The sequence below is a fragment of the Aulonocara stuartgranti genome, assembly GCF_965226115.1.
Source record: "Aulonocara stuartgranti genome assembly, chromosome: 3".
NCBI lineage: Eukaryota > Metazoa > Chordata > Actinopteri > Cichliformes > Cichlidae > Aulonocara > Aulonocara stuartgranti.
In genome coordinates, this window is record NC_138941.1 from 47,162,527 (window position 1) to 47,189,493 (window position 26,967).

Below are 26,967 nucleotides of genomic sequence, written 5' to 3' on the forward strand. Positions count from 1 at the left end.
GGGCCATAATTCAGTGTAATGCATCATAATACTCTTACTACACTCATGAACTCACCTGAGATTGCCAAGTTCAAACTGGTTATAGCCTTCAGCAACCAACTGGCAAATGTTCACTGAGACACTGTTTTTTGTTTTGTTTTTTCAGTAAGAAAACTAGAGGGAAAAATAAAAAAATATAAATGTTTTCTAACAGAGTAGCTCACATGGCACACTAGTTCAAACTGCAAAGGAGAAATCATTTTTTAATAGACCTGTTCTTTAAAGAGTACATGTTTCTAACAGGAATGGTTACCTAACTTGTGACAGGTGGGCATACGTGCTTTTAATGCAGTATCTGTATCTGTTTGCTGTGTAAACAGATTATGGCTGTTAACAGGTTTGCCATATCAACATTATGCAATGCACCATTAGGTCCACACATTTTTGAACAATGACCTTTGTTCTTAAATAGTTTGTCCCTGTACATCGCCACAGTGGATTTAAATCAAACAATCAAAATGTGACTTTCAGCGTTAATTCAAGGTTTTTAATAAAATCACTGCATTAACTGTTCAGACATTTTAGCCACTTTATAGTTCCCCATTTTAAGTGCTTTAAAAGTAATTGGACATGTTTAATATAAGGATTATGAGGATTTGAATGGTTTGTTAAAAATCCTTTGCAGAAAATGACTCCCTTTGGACTATAAACCATGGACATCACTAAATTCAGTCTTTCCTCCCTTGGGATGCTCTGCCAGGGCTTTATTGCAGCCACCGTCATTTGCTGCTTGTTTGTGGTTCTCTCTGCCTTCAGTGAACAGTGTGCTCTGTCGGTTTGAGGTCAGTTGTCTGACTTGGCCACTGAAGAACATCCCATTTCTTTGCCTTGAGAAACTCTTGGGTTACTTTTTCAATGTGTTGGCATTGTTATCCATTTACACCCTGTTTTGTTACACTGGCTGAAGCTGAGAAGAGACTGTAACCCTGTACATCACCCCGCTATTTCTGTCATCACAATCCCATCATTCAGATACAAGTTAGTCTTGGTTTTATTCATCTTGGATTTTTTTTACGCTGTGCAGGCTTGTTTTGGCATAGTCTAATATGGACTTCTTGTTCTTGACTGTAGCCATGGTGTGCATGTTGTAAACTCTTTGTACTTACGTCCATGAAGGCATTCCTATATTTTAGACTTGGACAACGAGATACCCGCTGAGAGTGTTCTCAACTTGGTTCTGTCACCATCCACTTTATTTCCCTCCTGAAGTCTTTCAGCCCTATTCATTACTTTAAAGAATGAACCAGACTACTGATTATTAATGAAGTTTTTACTTTCTCTGATTATTTATTTATCTATTTATGTTTACATCTTATTTATGACCTCCTTTACTTGCATACTTCTGGATCTGGTGCTGCGAGTACATAAAAAAGATCCCATATGTGCGTTCAGTCCTTGGAATCAATTCCAGATCTTTTATCTGCTTAATTTGTCATTGAGTAACCTGGGAACTCATGCTGATCTTGGCCACTGTACATAGATCATGTCAAGGAAATATCTAAATCTGCGAAGCAATCAGCTGCCACAGCATTTGAAGAATGTTTTAATAAAGTATTTCGGATATATACTGTACATTTTAAGTATTACTGTATATAATGCATACAGAGGTATGAAGTTAAGTACAGGGCACAACCTGAAGCTGACAATCTGAGCTACATATTTATTTACTGTTTGCATTTATCAACAACCAATTTTTTTCTTATTTTTTGCTTTGATGAAATTCATCTGCTGGTATTGAGGTCTCAGTTTGCTGGGGCAGATTCACTTGCTGTTAAGAGATGTTACTTTGAGAAGACCTTGAGTGATGTTTAGTTTCATCTGTCCTAATTCCCTCCTCATTTTCTGTTATTTATTTTCGATTTCTTTGATTTATTGCCCTTGGCAGTCTCTCGCAAGCATTCCCCTTTCTCTCACCATCTGTTGTTTTCTTTCTCTTTCTGTGATTGTCCTTGTGTCTTTGCAATTCCAAAAGATCGTATTTCACAACACTTTGATTCACAATGGAAAGCATTTACTTTGTCTTTGTGTTCTGGTCTTTATATTGCTACCATTCTTTCCACTTATTACACCAATAACATCCATAAGACAGAAATGGTACACAAGAAAAGACAATGTTAAATATTTGATTTAGGATTACTATGTTGTTACAGGCTCCACAACTTTGTGCATACTTCATTTTAATCCAGCCTGATTTGAACATTTTCTAAACAGTAGCAGACCACTTGACTGTGATATAGCATGTATGTCTCTACTGTTTTGGTGTTCGAGGAGCAAAGCTTTAGATACACAAATCAGAGGATGGAGGAATATCTGAGGAATCCAGTGCTATTTTTTCTTGGTTGGATTTTAGTAGATTTTACTTGGTGCATCCTTCAGACTTAAAAAATCCCCACAGTTTGCTTCTCTTCAGCATTATTCTGGTATTCATATGCTTTGGTTTCTCCTAAGGATTTTTAAGTGCCATTCATTGCAAACTTAAAAACCTTCAGTTAAACTCAAATTTCATGCAGGGAAAACTTGTCTATGCACAGAACAACACTTACCGCTGATGTTACCTTCTCACTTTCACATTTCTACTTAGTTACGAGTGGTTAGCTGGAGCCTTAAGGCAATACCATATGTACTACAGGTCAACAATGGCTGTTGGTTCATTCACTTGAAACAGCCTCTGAAGGTTAGATCAAATCAGCCCAAGTGTCCGCCTGAGCATTCCTCAGTGAAAGGAATGAGAACAGCTTGTTCTTCTTTAAAGGGCATCAATATTCAATATCTGAATATTCAGAGGGTTTTAAGAGTGACACACTGGGTTTATGGCAATGGCCAGAAGGACTCCTCACTTCCATCTTGTCACATATGAATGCTTGTAAAGGACACTTTGGGGTCACATTTTAATTCGACAAATTTATTATTTACCCTCCCACAACTCCTCCAACCTTCGAAAGCTGACCTTGTTGTCTGTTGGTATCCAAAAATGGCCACTACCAGAGTATCAAGACACCACTGGCAATGTTTGTCTGTGATAAGAACACCCTAATGCAAGTAGGGATAAGAATTGAGAACCGGTTCCCATCAGTTTATTGGAATTGTTAGTCTGCCTGCCTATTGATCATGCTTATCGGTTCCCCTGGCACTTTCACTACAATCAATGATTTCAATAGTAGGAAAATAGGAGGAAAACGATCCATAGCATGCTTTTAATTGCACAAAAGAATGAGAGCCCTGCATCCAGGACAGAAACAGCGACATTACGCTGCTTACACAACTTCGAGTTCTAACCAAGAACCAAGGGTGATGTTAACTGAGTGAGTGCTAACCCCAGCCCAGCAGCCAAACCCTGAACTTCAACATCTAACAAACTGGTAAGCAGTCAGCCTTGAAGCCTCCATTTCTACCTCTTCATGTTTCTAAAGTAGAATCACTGTGACAATCAGTTCATCTCTGCTTTGTGTTCATACTTAAATACTAGGATTGCATATGTGTTTCTTCATTAGAATAGGGCTCGTGTTTGTGTGTGGGGCTGTAGCCATTAGGTTTATATTGTTAACTGGTAATGAGACAGTGCATTTTAGGATATTTTACAGAGAAGTACGAACGTATTACCTTATGGATTACTTTAACCCTTTCACGCATTGTGGTCACTTCAGTGGACAGCTATTCAAAGGCTGTTTTCTTGTATTTTTGTCAATGTTGATGGTATACTTGCACATAAACCACTACATTGGACACTGATGTGTCACTCCATACCTTGCCTCCCACTGGTTTTTTAATGGTACTATAGATGTATGACATGTTTCATTGTAATTATTATTATTTAACCCTGTCATGCAAGAATTATGACAACCTCAATCAGGATTTTTTACCATTCATCTTTTCATGCCTAAAGATGAATAAAAATAGTTAAGAAAAAAATCCTGATTGAGGTTGTCAAAAAAAAGACCTGGTATGTCTTTGAGCACACAGCATGCAGTCAATTTGCATGAATGTCATATCTTTGATTTGCTGGCTAGTAATGTTGGTGACTGTCAAAGCAGAGCCAATGAGAACCCATTGAAGAATCAATAAGGAATATAATTGGTAAGTGATATTGATAATGGAATCTGAATCACTAAATTCCGATCAATTCCCATCCCTAAATAGTAATCAATTAAATCTAATGCTTTCTACAATTATCTAAACAGTGCAAAGAATTGCTTAATTTATTAAACCTTGAAATCACACCAAATCAGTAATATTTGACTTGACTTAGACACACACATGTACAGAGACACACAAACACACAAATGAAGAAGGAATCATCAGGATGTAATGGTTCGGAAAAAGCAGTGAGTAATTCAGCACATTAATAACAATGACACTTATTTAATCAGGATTTAAACAATTTGTTACCCAAGATAATTTATTTCAATAACATACTGCATCACAAACAGAACAGGACAATTATTACTACTCTGTTACTACTACTGGTGGTATACTGTATGTATACTGCTCTTTGTGAGAATGTGTGTGCGCTGTTTATGAATTTCAGAAGTACAAAATGTGTGGAAAACTACAAAAGTATCCCTAATGCCTAGCGGTTGATTAATATTTCCAGACTGTGGACTTCTATGAATAATTAATAAAGTAAAAGTGTTAAAAGGAAACTGAATTTTATGTTTTCATTTGAAGCTTGGAATCCTTGCCAGAAGCCTAACTCAGACGGTGGTAAGAGGATGTCCCTTTTGTCTTCATGCTTCACAAACGAAAGGGCATAAACCTGTGTAGCAGATTGAAGATCTAAAGCAAGAGCTGAAATCTTCCTAAGCCCTTCCAGATTCTGTCTGAGCATTTGCTTTGGTCTGGTTGGGACCCAGATATAATGGGGATTTGACTTTAGGGAATTTTAGCCATGTCTGCTGTGCAAGAAACACTTAATCAACGGGGGGGGGGGAAGAAAAGCAAGCAAGTTAAACCCCTTAATCCAGCATTCAAACTGAACAACATTATTTTTAGCCTATCCATGCAGGGACACTTGCCTGCTTATATTCAACATCAACATCACTTAGATCTGCTGGAAGGCAGGTCCACAGGTTGCTGTTGTAGTTGTTTTTTAATCCAGAAAATATTAGTAAAGAAATCTTTGACACAAGAACAAATTAGCTGTCTTTCAATCTTTCATCACCTGAATTAAACCATGAGGAAAATTATAATCTGCCTTCCTCCCACAATCCAAAGACATACTGTTAGTACAGTGTTTCCCAACCTTTTGGAGCCATGGCACACCACCCAAAAAAAAATGTCCCAAAAAGCATATTGATAATTTTCCCCCGCCAGGTATAGCGGAATTGGCTTGGTTTGTCCCCAGTATATCCGTGCCCTAAACACACACACCCGCCCGCTCACATCATCTCACATCATCTATAATTGACTGAGACAGGACTCTTCCAGACACTAAACCAAGGAACAATGTACATTTCAAATTCCTTTAATTTTAAACATGTTTATATTGTCTATCCTGTAAAATAGTCAGATGTCTATTCATATTAATGTACAGAATTCACCTGCTTGCTGCTACTACTGCACATTCACCCAACTATGCATGTGACAAATAAAGCACCTTGAACCCCCCCTTGAACCTTTTTGCTTTCTTCTGACCACTACTCATCCTAGGTCCTTCATCTGGGTCAAATTTTCTCCAGCACCCAGGTCAGATTGACTACTATTTATTTTCAAATATTTATCTGTATTAGGCAGCGCTGCCTTGTCTCACAGCATGGCTATCATGTAATTTCTTCGTCTTCTTTTGTTTTACTGGCAGTTGACAACCAATTTAATTAAAGAAGGTAGTTGTACTGCCCTCTAGTGGAGGAGAATGTAATTGTTTTACAAGTTACCTACGCAGATTGCTTAGAGTACTAATCAGTTGGAACCAGATAATCTTCCATGGCACACCTGATCATTTCTCACAGCGCACATATGTGCCACGGCACAGTGGTTGGGAAACACTGAGTTAGTAGGTTAATCTAAATTGCTCATATGTGTGAATGTCAGTGCAAATGGTTGTCTGTCTCTGTGTTAGGCCTGCGACAGGCTGGCGACCTGTCCAGGCCTCTTGTCCTATGGTATCTGGAATAGGCTCCAGCCCCACTGTGACCATGATAAGCGGAACAGAACTGATGGATTGATGGAAAACTATGATGACACCAAATATGTCTGTCAGATTCAATTTAGGAGGTTATTGTGTGTCAGTCACTCTAAAGTAAAGATAGGGTGGCAATTAGGACTGGGCGATATATCGAGTTTTTAAATATATCAATATATATTTATACGAGATATGAGATGTGACAATATCGTTTATATCGATAGAGTCTATGTTATAATTATACTTGTGGAGCCGCAAGTTTGCCTCTCTTTCGTGCACTTTTGTCTCTACGCAACGTTACTCTGCCTCGCCTCTCTCCCTTACTGAACACAACTCGCAACGACAAGATGGACATGGCAGCTATCAAAGAGGAGCTGGTCGGTAAAACGAAAACTTTTGGAGATTACTCTTTTTACTTTTTTTTTATGATGTTAACACCATAACTGCATTAACGGGGCAAATCTCTGTTAACGAGTTACCGCAGATCGCCCCGTGCATGGGGCTGGACGGCGTTAACGAGTTATAACGTGCTGGCGCCTAAAATCCTTTCATTTTCTCAAAAATCTGGTGTATCTTATGTATGAATTCTGGTTTATTATTTATTTATTTTATTTAGGACAGTGCATGTTAATGAACATAAATGTAAAAAAAAATTTACATGAATGTAAACATATCAGATTACAGCCAAGGGCTAATTTCCATCTGTTGGACAACAGATGGAAATTAAGCATAAAAAAATAGACATAATAATTCATAAAAATTCATCACTCATTCATAATAAAAACTCCATCACTCAGAGGCGGAGCCAGACATTTGAAACACCCGGGGATTAGCCCTAAAGGGTAGTATGCATGTGGGATTTTTTTTTTTTTTTTTGGGGGGGGGGGGTAGAAATGACTGAAAGATTAATAGGCTCTGTTTTGAGTTTTGTTCAAAAAAGAATGACTTCATATAGGGAAATATATATATCACATCTGCAGGACACCTTAAACTAGGTTTTTAATTAAGCAGCAAGGCAGAACAAAATCAGGGCTGCATCAAGACACAGGGACTAAACCCCAATTCAACCAGACCCAGAACTGATCCGGAATTAAAACAGGACTACAACAGTTCAAAATCAGGACTACTGAGGACTTAACCAAGACAGAACCAGAATCAGAACTAGATGATAGTAGCACTAAAAATCATCATAGACCTGCACTACACTGATTTTTTTAATTCTACCAAAGTCCACTATTTAGATTGAGAAAAGTTTATATAATTATTTAGCCTTGTTGTGCAAACAAGCCTGCATAACTTAGTAAATATAGAATTTGAAAAATAACAAACCTAAAAAGAAACACTAGGTACGAGATACATGAGGACCTATGATACGGTGATACTTTTGGTAAACGACCATTTGACTAACATGTGTGTCTCACCTGCTCTTGTTCATCTCTGTTCTGTCCTCATTCTCCATCTCCCACTCTGTTCCTCTCTCTCCCTCTTTGTGCTGACAATCATCAAATATACAGTTGAAACCAGATATTTACAAACTCTTCAGATAAAAACACTTTTTTAATTGTAACATCAAATCAGACTAAATGTTTATTTTTTTTAGATTGATAAATATAAAAAACATATTTGTTAACTTTAAGAGTAAAGAGAGAAACTGTCTCTATTTCTTAATTGTAAATGGCACCAAATTGTATTCAAAATTGAGCCACACTTATGGAGCTCCACAATTCTTTTTCTGGTGTTTTGGTTGACATCTCTTGATGTTCCCATGTCACAGAAACAGACTCTGTGTTTTGCCTTATATGCATCCACAGGTGTGCCACCAATTTACTCACATGGACTCTACTAACCAATCAGAAGCTTCTTCAGCTCAGAATGGAATCGTCTGCAGTTTCTTATTAATTAACAATAAACTTAGTGTACATGTACTCCTAAATTTGATGAAAGTGATAAAAAATAGACAGCTCTGTCTCTCTTTATTCTGACATTTAACTAATTCAAAAGATATTTTAATATTTATTTATCCAAAACAAAACAAGTTTACTCTAAATTGATGTTGTACAGTAAAAAAATGTTCTTGTGTTTTCCATAAAGTGTATGTAAATATCTGGTTTCAACTGCGAATATACTGCTGTGTATTGAAGTTCCTCTTGTTTTGCATAGAAATATACTGAACAAAATACAAAGCACAATATATAAAATACTACCAGAGTTTTTTCTTTGAAAGAAGCCCCTTATGTCCATTCTTGTATATCAGTGCATTACTGAAACCGATTTATTTAGCCGTGGAGGGAAACAACTGAAAATATGAAATAAACACACATGTAAGCTAAGACTCTCTAAACAAAAAACAACATTGTTGTTGTTCAGCTTTTCATTTCGCCATTTGTTGATTCACTTGAAGAACAAGTAACGTAATATTGGTCAAGTGATCAGTTTGACATCAATCTTTCGTGATGCACCGTCATATTTACATTATTTCTACAGTACGAATGATTTGCTTTGGTACCTGGTCAAACTTCAGTTCTCCTCTGTCTGCCTGGCTCCGTTTCTCCAACAGCGCACTCCTAGGCAGCAGCTGCCCCGCCCACTCGCTCAGCTGCTTAGTGCCTGAGCTCTGATCATACCAATATTAGGGGGGATTTACGCACAGTTGTAAAATCCCACAGTGTGCACTATGTGCTTCGAATATTGTGTGTAGTTTTTTGTTTTATACAGTTGTCAGCCAGGCATCTTACTATGAAAAAAATACACTCCAAAAAACAACCCGGGCTTAAGCCCAGTAAGCCACCCCCCCGCTCCGCCCATTCTGTTCCCAAATAAAACATTAAAACTATACAACTCATACATGATCACACACTTGATTTGTCCATAACCAGTTTTTATTTAACCTTTGCCTTAAACAAATTGAGTGTAGAGCATTCTCTAATGGGTTGAGGAAGACTGTTCCACAGATGGCCTCCCTTGACAGAGAGGACGTTCTGCCCAGATGCTGTCCGTCTGTGGGGTATAAACAAGTCTCCTCGATTGATTGGTTGTGCTTACTGACCGCGAACCGATTTTATGTGGTACACGGCGCTCAGAAACCTTTCAAAAATGTTTTGGTACGACTTTGGTAAGCTACGAACCCGCACCGCTTGATGGATTGTCAGAGCATTACGGCTACCGAGGAGCCTCGTGGAGTGATACGTACTGTGCTTCAACGTAATATTACCGTACTGTGTGTATAAGGACCACAAATGGTACCTGTTAAGAAACGTGGTTACAAAGAGGTTTTCAAACTCCAGGCTGTCAGTCACGCAGTAGAACTTGGGAAAAGAGCAGCTGTGAAATCTGTCTTTGTTATTATGCTCAGTGTCTTTTATTTTACATTTCGACTGCACAATTGTGAGCGTTTTGTTATGCACAAAAACAACATTGTTTTATTTTATTTTATTTATGGAGCATTATTATTTAATAAATGCTGATAATTTATTTCTGAGTAATCTTTTTTCTTGTACATCTACGCTGTATGTTAATAAAAGTGCCTGTGTGACATCTGGGACAAAGTTTTGTCTAAGAACTCTCTTTTTGTTCTTACTTTATGGCTTTAAAAATATTGAGATATATCGTATATCGCCATCCAGCTAAAGAATATCGAGATATGAATTTTGGGTCATATCACCCAGTCCTAGTAGCAACCTCCTTGTGACTAGAAAAACAAATGATCACATTGATATTCAGCAACCGATTGCAATTAGTTGCAGTGTCCAACTAGTCACCAATCAACCTCTGAGTAACCGCTTTGGACCGCCAGACAATTGCACAGGTCATCTGGTGGAAGGCAATCTGTCTCTAGACAATCACGGTCTAAGCTGGACCAACTGCAGTCACTCTCACTCTCAGACAGGTTGGCAAAGGGTTGCAAAAAACTGACACAAACAAATAACACAAACAAACTGTCCACATGTAGTCAGTGTGAGCCCATGGAAGCAATTCGTCTATGACGCATTACTTTGTAAGAGGGTACTAGACTCAGCTGGTTGCCAACTGGTTATAGTCTGGTTATACTCCTATATAACAACACAGTCACCAAGCCCCAATGTAATTTTGCAGTTAAATTGCCGTGATGAAGCAACTATGAGTCACTATTTATGGAGGAATTTCTGTTTCAGATTTATAAGGCTCTACCTGGACTCTGATTGTAAGTACTCAACAGGAATTTATAGAGAGTGTGCAGACAGCAACAGATCACAAACAGGTTGCATGCAACTGTCAACTTGACCTGTTTAAATGGTGAAGAGACATCATACTGAAGTTTCTTGATACCCTCAAGGTCACTTTGAAAAGAGCAACTGACTGTGAAAGGGCGCCGTCTTCAAAGCAACCATTTCAAAGACAACAAGATCTCAAGTTAATTGCACAATAATTGCAATAAGTTTGCACTGTTGTGGCATTGATGGGTTTCAGATGTGGAGCAGCTATGGGTGAAAGCAGCTCGAGTAGCGCACTTCGTACAACATCTGCTGAATGGATGTACAAAAGGGTATAAGCTGAGCTGTCAGCACTGAGATCATCTGACCAGCTGTGACTGCAGCTTAGCTTCATGGCCTGCCCGATTTTAACACATGGGGTTTAAAGTGGAGACAAATGACCTAAATCAGCCACAGTCCCGCTGAGATTTATGCCATGAAAACAAAGACCACGTAAAGAGTTTTCTGTCATCTGCTAATCACCAGAATGTCAAAAGTCACAATGGTCTTTGTGCTGTAGCTAATTTAACATCATCAACACGTTTTTTTTTTTCCTCCTATGTCTTCTTGTCCAAAAGATCAGGTATGGTTGAAATCTGCAATACATCAAGGATGTAACACGGTTCTTTGGTCCTTGGTCGGTAATGTTTAGCTTCTCTTGGTTTCTCTTTTTTAACACTGCTGCAGGAAAGAAAAAAGAAAAAAAAACACAAACAATGTTTCCTTCATTATTGTTTTTCTGCTACGCACATTCAGCTACAACAAGGAAATTAATGAAAAAGCTAATTACGCTCTACTGTGCAGCGAGGCCATGACCATTAAATCTATGAGTTTGAGTGTGTGTGTGTCAGTGACATCATCAAAGGTTAAGTATCTGTGATTAATGGACTCACCTAAGCTGGCTTAATGAAGCTTTAATATTACAGTTTAATGTTCCTGGAGACAGTGTTTCAAGCTGTCCACCCGATGACTGAGTAGCGAATAAAGACCCTCTATCCCTTGCAGACTTAGCGGCATCCTTGGCACGCTGAGCTAGACGCACTTTAATGAGTGCGCGGATGAAAGAATGAAAAATAAACAGCAGAGCAGAGGGGTGAGGAGATGTGAAGTTGATAAACTGACAAGTGAGAGAGTATTTTAGCAAGTAAACTGTGCTTAGCAGCATGTATGGTAGTTGAAGTGTATATGTGTGTGTGTCAAACTGTCAGACAGCAGTGGAACAAACAAATCCCCAAAGCACATCACCTTCAAGTGAAGACTAACCAGAGACTGTGTGTGTGTGTGTGTGTGTGTGTGTGTGTGTGTGTGTGTGTGTGTGTGTGTGAGTGTGAGAGAAAGAGTAGGAACTGTATCAGACACAGTCACACTGCAGGACTGTTCCTTAAGGTTTCAGAGAGAAAAGAGGTGGGGGGAATACAAAACAGGTGGAAAATATGAAAGGTAGAAGGGGACGAAGGGGGAAGGAAGGAAAAGTGGGAGAGGCAGTGAAGGAAGAAAAGTCAGAAGAAGAAATAATAAGAAAGGGAAGATAAGAAGATTAAGTGTGTATGAAAGAAGGACGATAGCACAGATAAAGAGTGGAAAGAAAGGACAGTTTTAAGAGAAGAAACGAGACAGGAGGATGGGTAAAGCCACAGTTTGTATGACAGACAAAGCCAAGGAGTGAAAAACCCAGGGGAGTGTGAGAGGAACAAAGCAGGAACAAAAAGACAGGAAGCGAATGGAGGAGAGGAGCAACAAACAGATTAGAAACACTAGGAAGTGGGGAGGGAGAAAAATGAGGTAAGCTTGTAAGTATAGAAGGAGGTAAAATACGACAAGGAGGCAAACAAGAGACTAGACTGACCATGAAGAAAAAGATGAAGGGAGTAAAAAGGATCAGAGACAGAAGAAAGGCGGGAGGATAAAGACAGAAGGACATGACAGGGGTAGTTGAGAAGCATGCAGCCCAGGGTGTGCGCTGTAGGGAAGGAATTCGCTTCAATAAAAGGGAAGGAACGGATAGAGGAGAGTGAGGAGAGATCCACACAGAATGATGGCTTAAAGCAAAGAAAAAAAGCATAATTTAGAGAAAAAACAGCAGGAATAAGAAACACAATATAAGGAGGAAAAGACTAATGGAAAGTGGAAGCAAACAAAATAGAAGAAATGAGGGAGATGTGGAAGTTAAGGCGAGAAGGGAAGTCCAAATATGAGGTAACAAGTAAGGATTGAAAGGGATGGGCTATAATATGATGACAGAATTTAAAAAAAAGAGGAAACTGGTAAAAGAAAAGAATCCAGAAGGCGTAAACTCCACGAGACACAAACTATTCAGACCCCTTCATGCAGATTTCTTTTTAAAACTGAAGAAATCAGCGTTGCATCAATCAATAATCCAAAAATTCACAACAAACTGACAAAATGTGTTCAGATTCTTTTTTAAACTGCATGTTTAAATTTAGAATAGTCTTTAAACCCTCTGCTTTGGCTTTAACTACCCTTGAGATGTGTCTAGAACTCTACTGGACGTGATGAACTCAATGTATTGGATGCAGTTTAGAGGGTATCACTCGTGTGTGTGTGTGTGTGTGTGTGTGTGTGTGTGTGTGTGTGTGTGTGTGTGTGTGTGTGTGTGTGTGTGTGTGTGTGTGTGTGTGTGTATATATCTATCTATCTATCTATCTATCTATCTCCTCTATTCCACACTACACAGCAGGGAGGAAAAAGCTATGACATCCAAGCAACTCTCTGTAGACCGCTGTGATTAAATTGTGGAGTGCCATAGATCACGGCTCAGACCTATGTCTGGAGCTCTGAGCATTTCCAGCAGCACAGCGGTCTCATAGCCATTAAATGGAAAAAGTTTGGAACCACCAGGATTCTTGCAAGATTTGTCTCTCCAGCCAAATTGAGTAACCAGTCCTCCCACCGGAAAGTCTAACAAGGCTACATTGGTTCTCTGCGGCCATCAGCACTCTCAGTCGATCTTTCTTGGGGCTAGACACAAGAGGAAGTTGACTCCTGAGTAAAAGACATGGATCCTACTTGAAGTTTCCCAAACATCATTTAAAGAACGTTGATGGCACAAGAAAAAAACAAAAAGATCTTTGGTCTTACGAGACAGCAATATTTGCCCAAGGTCCACCCTGAACAACACACACTGCTCATCATCCGCTTAGAACCTTCCATACCGCTGAAAGGTGGGGGTGGCAGATTCAAACTACAGGGGATCTTTAACAGCAGGGACAATGGGAGTTCAATTTAAGCACAACAATGAAGTCAGTAATGCCCAGCCATTTTCTCAGCCCTGGATTTTATCCAGATTAGGGTACCTGTTGTCATGGAGCATCACAGGTTTAACAAAGACCACACACGTGCAACTATGTTAGATTGACCATAAACAATATGGACCATAAACACAATCACAAACTAGGCCACCCATGCATTACACCTACAGCCTGCTCAGCTGTGGAAACCCATACCATGAAATTCTTGTCTTGACGTTAATGTCAGAGGAGGTTTGGAGCTCTGTGGCTCTGACTGACTATGTGGTTCCTAAACGCTTCCACTTTGTGGTAACGCCACTTCCAGTTGATGGCGGAATATCTAGGAGGGAAGAATTTTATGAACTGACTTGCTGCACTGGCAGCATCCAGCATGTTCGTATCAGTGAGATCTTTAGAATGATGCATTTTCTCATAAATGTCTGTAAAGGCAGATGGCTGGGTTGTTGTTTTTACACACCGGTTGCAACGGGACTGAAAACACATGGATTCAATGATTAAGAGACTGCATGGGTCTTTGTATCTTTGGACTTTATGAAAAAAGAAATAAAATGAAAGACAAAAATCAAGGAATGAAGAAGGGAGAAAGAGGAATACTAAGGGCAGAGCGGACAAAAAGACTGAGTGCTGATGGAGCAAGAGGAAGAGAATGAACAATAGCGATGATGAACAAAGGTGAAACTGAAGAAGAGTAAAGGACGACTGCAAGAGAGAGGCAGAGGAATTGTGGGAAAATACAAGACGAGAGAGAAAGACAAACCGCCTGCGGGGAGGCTTTCATAGCTGAAAGAATTTTTTCAGCACTCAAATGAACACATAAATAAATAAATAAATAAATAAATAAACAAACAAAAATCTCAGTTTTACATGATTGTTTCCCAGAGCCTGCAGGTGCTCCCACCACACAGGCTCTGTCTCTCTTTTATGTCGATCACATCAAAACAAACTGTAATCAGAGAGGGACGTATATATGGGGGACAGAAAAAGGTAGAGGGTGAGGACGTGATTGACATTTTTCTAACATGCCAACATTTGATTTCCTTATTTAATTGAATTGTGTGTGCTCACTCATTTATATTTTAAGCTCCTCCACCACTTGGCAAATGACATCAGGGAGTTTTATGTAGTCTCAGTGCTGCTTAGCCATGGCGCACACATATGCAAAGACACAAACGCCCACTGACAGGTGTGAAGCTAATTCTTTCCCCTGATGGAAACTTTGCAGGTACCTGTGGGACATACTTGGAATATGGCATGTGGCGAGGGGTAAAAAGTGTGTGTGTGTGGTACTGCTTTCAGCAATCCAAAACTCAAAAGTTAACAGCAAGAATAGCATTTACATGTTCGTTTGACTGCATGTGCACAGGTGCATGAATGCTTCTGTCGTGGCTGCCTTATTAAACGACAATCTTGCAACTTTGCTTCAGGCGTGTGTTCGTGTGGTAATGCGTACAGGTGCGATGTGCGCTGATTTTTTTTTTTTTTTACAGCTGCACTCGCTCGCGCTGTCTGATAACTTGGAGAGTGCAGATTAACGAATGTCCGAGGGGAGCATGTTTTTAGTCACGACCACTGTACTGTACAGATAAGCACGAGCCACTTGGGTTTTATACAGCTGTATGACTACAGAAGCGACGTGTCATACACCGTACCTTTCTGAAGGTACGGTCTGTTCTCAAGCAAACGTCCTTGATACCTGGAGACACAACACTGTCGTGACAACAGGGAGAGACTCTTTCCAATACCATTTATTTCTGATTTCTGATTGCTTTTGAGTGAGCAACACTCACTCAAAATTCGTATCTTTCCTTGAATTTCTCAGTGAAAAGTGATGACTGCTACTTTTCTTTGTCAAGCTGACCTTACTGAATGAAATTAAATGGTCCATATGATCTTATTCTGTCTCCATTTAACCTTTCAGACATACCGTCTGTTTTTCAGACAATGCTCTGCATGTATGCTTTGACTATGGAGGATCTCTATAACTATCTCCTTAAGTCTAATTTACGCTTATAATATTTGTCAAGAAGCATGCAGAACACTGTCATGCTGTCTGTACATTTGTCTCCTGTACAATCAGTTTACGACAGATTTTCACAAACCTCCACATTCATTCTGTCACGGTTTGCCGGGGCAAGCCGTGTGGAATATGAAATAGGACCCAAAATGCGGCAGCTCTGGTGCAGATGAGTGTTTATTTACAGGGGTGTGAGTACAAACAGCGGTGGCGACAAAACATGAAACCAGAAACCTAAACTGGGTAAACTAATAAGACAAACCAGAATGAGGATGCAGGGAGGTCCGGAGAAATACATACGGGGAGACGCAGGGAGACCGAGGGGAAACAACACAGACGAACCAGCGATTACCAAGACAGAAAATACAACTTAAATACACTCAGAGAACACAGGGAGATTACACACAGGTGGGAGACACAGCTGGGAGTGATTAACATGACGAGACCAGGGAGGCAAACTGAAAACACTCACATAAGACGCAGACCTTCACAATAAAACAGGAACACACGGGGGGGAACAGGGTAAACACCAATTAGAGAACAGAACCAAAATCGAAGAGAAAACACAAAACGCTGGGTCAAAAGGACCCAGGATCATGACACATTCAGATACATGATTTTAAATAACTCCCTGCAGGCATCGCCACATGGCACGTGAGTAAAGAACTTGCTTCGAGAAAGACTTTGATTCAGCTCGCTTTGTTATGAAAAGCCAAACCAAGACAACAACATTTGAAGAACATAAGGAAAATAACTAAATGGGACAACTGTGCAAAGTTCAACATACAGGTACATCGGATTATCAATAGAATTCAGAGTCACAGCTCATGTAGCGCCTATCTAAGCAGTAATAGGGTAAGAGGTGGGGTACACCACTGCGTACTCTCCCCAGTCAAGTGCAGCATTAACATAGAGAAACAAACAACCACTCATGCTCACGTTCACTCCTTGTTGCTGTGTCATTATTAGTGTGAATGCTTGAAAAGCATTCACAGTATTGTTATTCGAATCTTTATTATTAGTGTGAATGCTTGAAAAGCATTCACAGTATTGTTATTCGAATCTTTATTATTATTATTATATATTCCGTACGTTTTTTGGCATCTAACTCCTTCAAAACCGTTCAACTTAGAAAAACCATTCAAACACCGTTAGATTCCTATTCTTTTGGACAACACTGCTTCTAAATTTCATATTTTTAACATTTATATTTTTAATTTTATTCAACTTTATTCAACAAAAATTTATAATGTATTTCAATGGGGAGACCCTTCAAATCCTCATTCAACTTACTCATTTTTAAACTCTTACTACTTCCACATACATTGACATAGAGCCACCATTCAAACTTTAAAACGAAGACAAGACATTCAACTATTCAACTTGTATTTATCTTTTCAATATCTATTATACTTTTTCTTCAGTTCCAGTTTAAGTTTCATGATGTTTTTTCACCCGTTTCAGAGTTTATAATGGGTGTGTATGGGACGGAATGTTGGGGCTAGAGTGAGGCAGCTCAACTGCTAGAGTGAGAGGAGCAAAAAAATTTATCTTAAAATCTTTTTTAAAACTGCTGCTGTGTCCGCAGCGTTTGCTCTACAGGTATGATTTTACCCTCAAAACGTAGCCATCGCTGTCCTCTTTCATCCAATGTGTTTACTATTGTACTAGGTGTTATGGTTCTTTCGTAAATGTCACCAATGCACAGCCTCCTCCCTCCAACTCTTCCATAGACTCTAATGTTAAAATGGCTCAGAAGGTTCGTTTGAAAATCAGAAGAGCATGGTGTCTTTCCACTGTCACCACGTCCATATAATAAACTCCACAGGGATGAAAACTGAGAATTCAGTAGACTAGACATTGCTGTCGCTCACGGTGAAAGAATTTTGTCAATACGACTTTTACTTTTCATTTGGGAATGATTTGTTTCGGCCTGACTTTTCTGTTCATTTTAAGCAGCAAAAGTGAGGTGCATGTCTGTGTCCGTGTGTATGGAGCCCTTGGGTGCAGTCACTATAGCAACCAGGCTCACACCTGCCTGCTTAACGAGCTCTGTCTCTCACTCTGCCAAGATTAAATCAAAAATGTGTGTTACATCTAAGCAGTTGTAGTAAGATTAACTTTTTCAATAGGTACAATAAGACAGGTTTGACAGGCTTTTGCCACAGATTAACAGTATGTCAGTAGTTAATATAGGCTAACTGAATAGAGCCCTGAATTATTGCCCTGTTAAATTCAAGTTGATTGTGTATTGGTGGACTTGTCTTCTCCACACAGGTTTTTCATACCTCGGCAGTTTTAGTCAGTTGATGACTTTAAAATAATCTTTTCTGACTGGATAATTAAAGCTCACAGCATCTACCTGTCTGTAGTGTATTTTCCCACATTTTAAATAATCGAATCTCATTTAATGTCTCTGTTTTTAGTCTGTATAGTTTATCTCCCCACGAATACGCTCAAAGTAGTCTTAAAATAAAATCCATAAAACAGTTCAAGATGACATACTTTTTATTTGCTAATTTAATGCCAGTTGCCCTCTTTCCTGAGTATAAGCGAATGAGTGACATAAAGAGAAAAAGTACCAATTTGTATGCTGGTGAGTCTTGTGTATTTTTTTCTCTGTCTCTCTATGACAGAGAAATATATATGCTCATTATTGATGTTCAAACTGATGCTCAAATTTCCAAGCACCACCTGAACGCCTCATCAGTCTTTAACTAATCACTGCACCAACTGCCGTCATTCCGCTTTGCTCTCTGCTGTGGTAAGTACAATACACTCAGTACAGCATTGTTTTAATTTTATGATGGTAAAAATACATGTTTGACATTTAAACTCACATATCAAGTCTTTTTAAAGTTCAACAGAGTTCAAAGAATAAAGAAAGCAAAAAAAGAATAACCTTTGCTACCATTTATATAGGTTTATGACTTTTGCTGTTAGCAGCAGTGCTAACGCTAGCTTCAATGCTAATGCTAGCTATAGTGCTAACACTAGCCTTAGCAGTTGTTAACTGACAAAAAGAATATTCTTGTGATATTCCTGTGATATTTATTGGCGGTCAGTGAGACAAAAGTAACAAATGAGATTTATTATTGCCATTGTGCCTCAGTTTTAACAGTAAGAGTACTTCATGACTTTTGCTGTTAGTAGCAGTGCTAATGCTAGCTTCGATGCTAATGCTAGCATCAATGCTAACGCTAGCTATAGTGCCAACACTAGCCTTAGCAGTTTTTAACTGACAAAAAGAATATTCCTGTGATATTTATTGGCGGTCAGTGAGACAAAAGTAACAAATGAGCTTTATTATTGCCATTGTGCCTCAGTTTTAACAGTAAGAGTGCTAGTTCTACCAGCAGTGCTAACACTAACTGAAGTGCTAACGCTAGCAGGAATGCTAGCGTTAGCAGCGATGCTAAGGCTAGTAACAGTCTAACAGTAGCCTTATATAAGTACTTAAATAAATACTTCAGTTAATTAGTTTGAATTATAAAATGGCTGCTGTATCAGCTGGTGTGCTATATTACTCTATAATTACCCTGCTGACTATAAGTTCAGTGTATCATGTCGTGTGGGCTTTGTTTTTTTGTTAGTCTGATAACACTGTACAGACAACTAACATGTTATTTCTTGTCTTACACTTTCAGGAACTTGACTCACATCTGTGCTTTGCCTGGTAGGTGTGCACATACTGTTAGAGAAGTACACCAAAATTTTAAAAAAAAGAGTCTGACTAATATAAGCTTTAAAGTGATGGGTTCAAACTTTGTGCTAGACCTTTTAAACACATTTTTATAATAAATACACATAAGTTCAGCTTAACAATTGGGCTAAAATATTTTTTTCGTACATTTTTGCACATTACATGTGATTAGTTAACAATTCACTCAATCATATTTGTATTTAAAAATATTATTGCTGAATTTAATTAAATATTTATTCTTTTAAAAAGTGCCAAATTGTGCAACTTTTTGCACATGGCAGCCGACAACAGTTTAGCTTGAATATTTGTTTTGTCCTTTTTCAGTAGTCACAATTAGTTCATACAATTACCATGTGATATAATTTTATTAAAATTATTTTTTTTTCTTGTTTTTTGTTCACAGTGTGCAGAAGAAGAACAAGGACCAGATCTCCAGTCTTCTATCTCACATCCCAACCCCCCAACCCCTCTATCTTCTGTCCTACTCCACCTGTTGTCTCTGCCTTCTTTCCATCTGTATTTCACCCTGTGGTTTGTGAGAAATTTTGCCAAACCAAGAATCTTATTGCGGTTTGATTTAAAGCCGTGTCTCTCCTGCTCTGTCTGTTCTCTCTGCTAAATTTTCTCTCTACCTGTTTTTCACTCTTTGGCTTGCTGCTGAAAAATGCACAAGCCAATAAAGCAATAAAGAGTGCATATTTTGCCTCAACCTGAGAACAAACTGAACAAACAAAGAAAACTCTGCGGTTTGATTTAAAGCCGTGTCTCTCCTGCTCTGTCTGTTCTCTCTGCTAAATTTTCTCTCTACCTGTTTTTCACTCTTGGCTTGCTGCTGAAAAATGCCAAGCCATTAAAGCAATAAAGAGTGCATATTGCCTCTACCTGAGAACAAACTGAACAAATAAAGAAAACTCTAATTCACGGTTTGATTGTGATTTCCCAGCCGTGTTTCTCCTGCTCTGTCTGTTCTCTCTTCTAAATTTTCTCTCTAGCTGTTTTTCACTTTGCGCTTGCTGCTAAGTTGTGCCAAGCCAATAAAGAGAGTGCATATTATTCTCTCGACTGACAAACTGTCAAACAAACAAAGACATCTGTTTCTGAGAAATAAAAACTGAAATATAAAGACAAAGAAAACATCTCCTGCTCTGTGCCACTCTTATTTTATAAACATATTTTCTAAAGACTAAGAGAAACACTTGTGTAAAAATGCCAAGGAAGCAGAAAAAGTCACAAGCTGCAAAACAACGCTGGAAGAAGTTCCATGAGTTTCATGAAGTACCAACATGTGAACAAGCTGAGTGTGATTTTCCTCAGAGCTCTGCAGAAGACTTTGTGTCTGCAAAGACCAATGCTGATGGTGTCAAACAGGCAGGTCAACATGTTCCTGCACATGTACAACAGGTATCCTATGCAGATGCTGTAAAGATTGGATTGCAGCATGAATTTAATGATCATCAGGTAAACCATAGAGACCAACCTGAGGTGTCAAGTGCCCCACAGGTGGGTTATGCTGATATTGTAAAAAGAGGCCGTCACAGTGATGTGGCAGGACCATCTCATGCAGAAAGAGTGAACTTTGAAAACCAGCCCTCTGTTACACATATCTGTGCATCTCACAGCCAGGCTCATCCCAAATATGGAGACTCCAGAAACAAGCAGTGCACATGTAACTCACTCACATTTCTTGCATTCCTTCATGAGAATGATAACATGACTACAGCTGACCTTAATCTGGTCTTGGATAAAGGTGATGTGATGTACAAAGAGGCCAAGAAAAGATTTCCTAAAAATATTCATTTGGCTACCGATGAGCTGCCAGACAAAGTTGATGCTCGCAGGTCTATGTATCATGTCGACATGACACAGCCTTCCCGGTATGGGACATTTGAAGAACCTCCAGAGGAGGCAGTAGATACCTTTCTCAGCTTAGAAGCAGGACTGAGCTGCCTGTTGTCAGATGTGCAGTATGCCTTACTGATTATGAGTGGATTGTGTATCGCAGTGTTCAGATCCACATCGGGCAAATATGGTTTCTTTGATCCACACTCCAGAACAGCCAGTGGTCTTCCTCTAGCACTATGGTCACGTGATCGTGGTACGGCTGTGATGGTGAAATTCACACTCCTCAGTGACATGATTAAGAGACTCCAGGATTCTTATGAAATGATGGAGATATCACCTTCTTGTAACTATGAACTGAAGCCTGTGCAGTTCTACAGTATGAGCACAGTCAACCTGAGTGATACTATCACAGACACAGTCTGCAGACCAACAGCTGCCACTGCTGTGGCACCTACTCACTCTGATACAACTGTTGATGAAGCAAACTCCTCTTCTCCAAGGAGAAACACAACCACTGATCTTACTGAGATCTCTCCAATGTCTGTTTGTACACCACTGGAGAAACAACAAGAAGTCCGTATGACTCAGTTCACATCACACGAAGCTCCTCAAAATGAATTTACTTTTATAACTACCAAAGAACTATCGAGTGACTTTAATTTCCTTCCATCAAATGATGTTTTTTCCTGTCAGTCAAGGACTGCAATAAAAAATGGTGCTAACTGTGATCTTTCTGATACAGTTATACAAAAAATCTATAAACTGACAAAAGTTAATAAACAGCAAAGGCGCAAAATGAAAAGAAGATTAATGGCATCAGACAAACCAAGAAATCAGAGAAAAGAAAACCAAAAAAGGAAAGAACGACAAAAGTACGCTTCAAATAAAGATTACAAAGAAAAGAAGAAATCTTCTACAAGCGAGGCATATAAAAACAATCCTGAAGTTAGACAGAAACATCAACAATATATTAAAAGACGTTACTGTGAAAATGCTGAATTCAGAAAGAAACAACAACAATATATTAAAAGACGCTACTGTGAGAACGATGAATTCAGAAAGAAACAACAACAATATATTAAAAGACGCTACTGTGACAATGCTGAATTTAGACAAAAACAAAAAAACTATATCACTAAAAGGTATCAAGAGAGCCCAGATTTCAGAGAGAGACAGAGATCTCGAGTGACTCAGCGTTATGCACGTGATAACGCATTCAGAGTAAGACACAGACAACTAATGAAACAACTAATGCGAGACAGGTATCAAAGTAATCTTGCCTTCAGGATTATGCACAATATGAGATGTGCAATGAAAATAAAAAGGAAATACAGATGGGTGAACAGACAAACCCAAGAGAGTGACAACAGTGTGATTAACGAGGCCATATCTGTGTTCAAATCACAAATCAAAGCTGGACCATCATACCCATGTACTGTATGTTTCAAGGCTTCATTTCCAAACCAAGTACGACCCTGCAGAAGGTCAAATTATGTCAAAAACCCACATGTAGTTACAACATGTTTGACAGGAAAGTTTGTTCATGTTTGTGATGAAAACTGCAGAAATGAGCAGTGCAATGTTCCCGATGAGAGAAAGAGAGAGTGGATTTGTCACACCTGCCACGATCATCTTAAAAATGGATCCATGCCAGCACTTGCTGTTGCCAATAAGTTGGATCTTGCTGATATTCCAGCTGAACTGTCTGATCTCAACATACTGGAGAGACATCTCATAGCCAAGTGCATACCATTTGCCAAGATCATTCCTCTTCCCAAAGGCAGACAAAGAGCAATTAGAGGAAATGTGGTCTGTGTCCCATCAGAGGTACAGGAAACTGTTGAAACACTACCTCGATTGAGAATTAATTCTCAGGTCATGAGAGTGAAACTGAAGAGACGCTTGTCTTACAAAGGTCATCAGCTGTTTCAGACTGTAAGCTGGTCTAAACTTGTGCAAGCACTGCATAAACTCAAGCAGATTCATCCACAGTATAAGGATGTGAGCATCAGAGATGATGCTGAGCTGTGTGATCCAACTCTTCCTGATGAAGATGATGAGGATGATGATGATGAAAACATGAATGAGGAAGATTATGATGAGGCTGATTTAATGGAAATTGACAGCTGTGAGAAAAATGCACTGAGTGAAGCACAAAATATAAATGAACAGGACATTGACATGTTACCCTGTGATGGTGAACAATCGCATGAACAGATGAGAGATGATTCAGAGCAAGCAGATGGACTGACTAATGGTGGTTTTGCACTCGAGTCCTGTTTGCAGCCCCCTGATGTGGCTGAGGAGATATTATGTTTCAGTGAAGGAATCTACTCTGTTGCTCCTGCAGAGAGAAACAATCCAATAAGTTTTTTCAAAACACCTAAACTGGAGGCCATGGCCTTCCCTGTGCAGTTTCCTACAGGTCAAAACACACTTGATGAAAGAAGGCTGATCAAAGTATCCCCCAGTGGGTATTTCAAATCAAGACTTTTCTGCATTGATGATCGTTTTGCCAAAGACACAAACTATTTGTTCTTTGCACAGTTTGTGACTGAAATACACTTGGCTACATCCAGCATGACAGTACAGTTAAGGAAGGCAAAGCCTCTGACCAGAGATGGTAGAAAAATAACCTCAGGCATGTTACAAGATAAACATGAGGTGGAGAAACTGGTGCGAAATAAAGATGCAGTGAGATTCATGCAGCCTCTGAGAGGAACCCCAGCCTATTGGGAGAAAACAACAAGAGATCTTTTTGCCATGATCAGACAGTTGGGAACTCCCACGTTCTTTTGCACATTTTCAGCTGCTGAAATGCGCTGGCCTGAAGTGATTGAGGCAATAACAAGGCAGCAAGGTGAACAAGTGAATTTTGAAGGACTCGACTGGTCAGCAAAGTGTGACATCCTGAGAAGCAATCCTGTCACAACAATGCGCATGTTTGACAAGAGAGTTGAAGCATTATTCAGAGATTTACTCTTATCTCCCGCAGAGCCACTTGGCAAAGTCATTGACTACTTTTACAGAGTTGAGTTTCAGCACAGAGGAAGCCCACACATACACTGTCTCCTGTGGGTAGAAGGTGCTCCTGTGTTTGAGGAGGATGATGAGCAAACTGTTGTTGATTTTATAAACAAATACATCACAGCTCAGCTGCCTGATCCACATAAACAACCCGAACTGTACAAAAAAGTAACAGAAGTGCAAAAACACAGTAAGAACCACACAAAGACGTGCTTTAGGAGTTTAAGCTCCGGGTGCCGTTTTGGTTTTCCCAAACCACCCTGCAATGAGACAATGATCACAAGACCCAGTGAGGATGATGCACTGGAAGTAGAAACGGCAAAGAACAAGCTCAGACCACTGAACCAGCTGCTGAATGAACCTGAAACTGCTTCCATGAGTTTAGAGCAGCTCTTGGAAAGATGCAAGTTGACACATGCAGAATATGAGAGATACCTGAATAAAATGAACATGAGGAGTACGATCATACTAAAGCGTGATCCAAAAGACTCTTGGATAAATGGCTATAATCCACATCTGCTTGAAGCCTGGAACAGTAATATCGACATAAGCTTTGTTTTAGATGCTTTCGGCGCTGCAAATTATTTAATGAAATATATATCAAAAAAAGAGGGCGGGCTATCTGAGTACCTGAAAACTGTCATTGAAAACTCCAATAAGGACAGTGTAAATGAGTGCGATGAAATGAGAGCCGTCATGCAGGCATATTCAAAGAAGCGAGAGATCAGTGCACAGGAGTGTGTTGCTCGTGCATGTGGTCTTCACATGAAGCAATGTTCACGTGCTGTAATATTCATACCAACTGATGATAATCCTGTGAAAATGAGTCGTCCCCTGTCAGTTCTGGACAACACAACACCTGAGTCTTCCAATGTTTGGATGACATCTTTGAATGACAAATACAAAGCCAGACCTGAAACACCAGAGTATGAGGAGATGTGCATGGCAGACTTTGCTGCTACTTGCAGGATTGTCTATGGCCAACAGAAAAAAGGTAAAGATGTTTTGCCCCTTCTCAATGAGATGGGGTTTGTGCAAAGGCGCAAAAACAATAAGCCTGCTATCATCAGATTTCACCGCTGCTCACAAGAAAAACATCCAGAGCAATATTACGGAAGACTGCTTAAACTGTACCTTCCTCATCGTTCAGACCACGAACTGAAAACACCATCGTTGCCAACCTATCAGGCTTTCTATGGTGCTGGCTGTGTACAGCTGCCAGGTACTGACCGTCTTGAGTACGTGCAACACATTGTCAAAAGAAACAGAGAAAAATATGAGAAAAACAGTGAGGAGATCGAGAGCGCTGTTGAGGAATATGAGCAGAACAGAGGTGTGACTGACGAATGGTGTAATCTGGCACCTGAATCAGATCTCGTAAGGTTGCCACTTGTTGAACAAGAAAGAGAGCGAGACAATGAAAATGAACAGGAAGATGTGCCCGACTACAGCCGTCAGGCTGATGCTTCAACAGAAGTCAGAGCCATCAGGGAACCCCCTGCTATTGATCCCACATTGTTACGTCAGATGTTTCAGAATCTGAACAAGAAGCAAGCCTGCATATTTTATGCAGTTAGAGACTGGTGCATTAAAAGAGTCTGTGCTCTAAATCCAGAGCAGTTTTTCTTTTATATTAATGGTGGTGCTGGAACAGGAAAATCACATCTTATCAAATGCATCTACTCAGAAGCATCTAAGATACTGAGCAAAGTGCCCAGATATGCAGACGACGTTGACATATCAAAACCCACTGTCCTGTTAACTGCTTTCACTGGGACTGCAGCTTTTAACATTTCTGGAACAACACTGCATTCTCTTCTCAAGCTGCCTAGAAGCTTAAAACCTCCCATTCAGGGACTTGGCAATCAGCTGGATGAAGTCAGATCAGAACTTTTGAATGCTGAAATAATCGTCATTGACGAAGTGTCTATGGTGTCAAGACATCTGTTTGCATATGTAGATGCAAGACTCAAACAGATCAAAGGGACTCGGAGACCCTTTGGAGGCATGTCAGTCATTGCTGTCGGAGACTTCTATCAGCTACCCCCAGTGCGACAGTCTAAACCTCTCTGTGTGCACGACCCGTCTGAGATCGACCTGTGGCGGGAGCATTTTCAGATGATCACTCTGACTGAGATTATGCGTCAGAAAGATGATGTTGTCTTTGCAGAGATGCTGAACAGAATTCGTGTGAAAGGAAAGTTGGATGAGCTTTGCGAAGCAGATAGAAATTTGTTGTCACAGGCCATAACTGAACCAGCCCTTTGTCCAACTGATGCGTTGCACATTTTTGCAACTAATAAAGAAGTGGATGCACACAACTCTGCAACACTGGCTCTGCTCCACACTCATATCATTGACATCCATGCAGATGATTATAGAAAAGATCCTAGAACTGGCAGAATGGCACTTCAAGACAGACCATTGAAAGGAGGTAAAAACGAGTTACCAGACACACTGAAAGTTGCAGAAGGAGCTCGTGTCATGCTCACCAGAAACATTGACATACAAAATGGTTTGGTTAATGGAGCTTTTGGAATACTACTTAGAGTAGTTCACTCTGAAAACGACCAACACATCATCAAGCTTGGACTTAAAATGGATAATGAGACATCTGGAAAGAATAACCGCACACCAGCAGACGACATGGTGTACATTGAGAGAGCAGAGGAGAATCTGAAGCAGAAAGGAGTGGTACGAAGACAGTTCCCAGTGAAGCTGGCCTT

At 39.6% G+C, this 26,967-nt stretch overlaps 2 long non-coding RNA genes across 2 annotated transcripts in view; both read left to right on the forward strand.

Moving 5' to 3' along the window:
• LOC309697815 overlaps positions 1-26,967 on the forward strand; it is a 332,892-nt gene that overhangs the window by 264,389 nt on the left and 41,536 nt on the right. The window lies entirely within an intron of this gene.
• LOC309702072 lies at positions 18,444-20,508 on the forward strand. Its single transcript, XR_014275361.1, has 2 exons — positions 18,444-19,345; positions 19,776-20,508. It is a non-coding gene; the product is annotated as an uncharacterized lncRNA (long non-coding RNA).